Genomic DNA, 1,935 nt, shown 5'->3' on the forward strand with positions numbered 1-1,935 from the left:
GCCGGAATGCCAATCAAAATGATGGTGGGAAATAAATCCCACCAGTTACAATCACCATCATCACAAATTTATAAACAATAAATGCAGGCGGGAGCCTGGAGGAAAAAGAATGCCTCTAAGCGGTCTGTGGGAACATTCTTTGGCAATAGTCAGCGTAATGGAAAGTCTCTTAATGACTGAAAAAAAAAAAAAAAAAAAACCTCTCAGAGAGATCAAAACGAGGATCTGACATCCCCACACCTTGGCCTATATCCTGAGAAAACCACTGATGAAAAGGTGCATGAACCCAAGGTACACTACAGCACTGCTTCTGTTACCTAGTCCTGGCTCGCTCTGCTCACTGCAAGACAGTCCAAAGAATTTGAGAGACACCAGCGCTTGAGGCAAGGAAGAGACTTTTTTTTTTTTTTTTTAAGGAAGCATCAGAGTCCTCTGAGGCATTTTATTTGTATTACATCCCTAGAAAAAGAATCCAAGGATTTTCCCTCCTGTATGTTTTCGTCTTGCTTCTTCATGGTCCATGATGCCAGCTGAGGTTGTCAGTACAATGAAACCAAACTGACGGGATGAGAGCAGGTTATTCTGCCATTTTTCTAGATCTTTGAGTTGCACATCAAATCTAGGGCTGATCACTCCACACTTATTTAGCCTGCCTGTGAGGTTCACAACAATTTTCCCAGCCCTGTGATCATCAATGATTTCAAATTCGCCAATATAACCATGTTTCATCATCACTGTTAGAAACCTGATGATGACTTTGGAGCATGGCCTAATAAGGACCTGGCGTTTGCCTCTCTTTTCGGCATTGTTGATACTCTTGAGAGCATCAGCCAGGACATTCATGCGCACCATTCTGGCGGCACGGAAAGATGGCGGAAAGAGACAGGAAGAGACTTTAATAGAGGAGTTGGCTGACCAAGAAGATGGCAGGCTAGTGCCTTGAAATAGCCATCTTGTCAGGGCCTGATTGCCAGGGTCTTTTATGGGTCAGAAATGAGAGGGGAGATGAGAAAACAAAATAAAAAGACTATTCAGTCCTTGCAAATGTCCCCTAGAACAGCAAGCAATTGTCTGAATCCACCCTTTGGAACTCAGAGAAGGTCAAGGAGGTTGAATGAAGCCCATATCTTACAGACAAGAAATGGAGAACACAGAACAGATCTCTACTCCAGAACCCCACAGAGTTTTACTCAGTTTTAATTTAGGGAACTAGGCAACTATGACTGTGATAACTTCCTGTCAAAATGGAGCATAGGACTGCCTCAGCTTGGAGAAGAGACACTGAATTGGAAGTATTTCTGAGTTCTAAGTTTTAGATCTGAGTCTTGTATGATTAAAATCTCAATCTCTTGGTCTGCCATTTTGGTGTAACAGACCCAATTAGAAGTAGTTGGAGGAGTGATAACTGGAATTTAGTAGACAAAATAAATCTCATTTTTTTTTTTTTTTTAAGAAGAATAGGCCTGAAACCCAGTCTGGACCTGGCACTTCAGGGAGACTTGTAGCCAGGTAGCCAGTTGCCTAGTTTTTATAAAAAGTAAGGTTGCAGTTACTTGCTTCCAGCAGACATTGTTTTGAGAATGGTGGCATCCAAGCCTGACATGACTCAGAAAACTCAAGTGTTTAGCAATACAAGGTCTAATCTGAAAGTACACCTATAGCAACACCTAATTATTTCCCAGGATATCTGAACCATAGCTACTCTAATAGCCAAAGCAGATTTCACCATTAATGACATCAGTGTTTTTCTAGGTATGAGAAGATGCAAGAATTGGGACTCATAACATCTTTTCTTGAAAAGATTTAACTATCTGAAGACCTGTTCTGTCAGTTTTTTCCAGAGCACAGAGTGTCTGATTCTTGTTTATCACCCTGAACTCCTTTTAGGGGCGTTGAAAGTCAGCAGTTGCAGCAGCCATGATTTAATCTTTGTAG

General features: G+C 41.4%; 1 pseudogene; it reads right to left on the reverse strand.

Annotated features, from left to right (window-relative positions):
- Nucleotides 1–441: 441 nt before the first annotated feature.
- Nucleotides 442–886, reverse strand: LOC113882720 (annotated as a pseudogene).
- Between the last annotated feature and the right edge of the window lie 1,049 nt (nt 887–1,935).

This window comes from Bos indicus x Bos taurus, chromosome 24, assembly GCF_003369695.1.
Source record: "Bos indicus x Bos taurus breed Angus x Brahman F1 hybrid chromosome 24, Bos_hybrid_MaternalHap_v2.0, whole genome shotgun sequence".
NCBI lineage: Eukaryota > Metazoa > Chordata > Mammalia > Artiodactyla > Bovidae > Bos > Bos indicus x Bos taurus.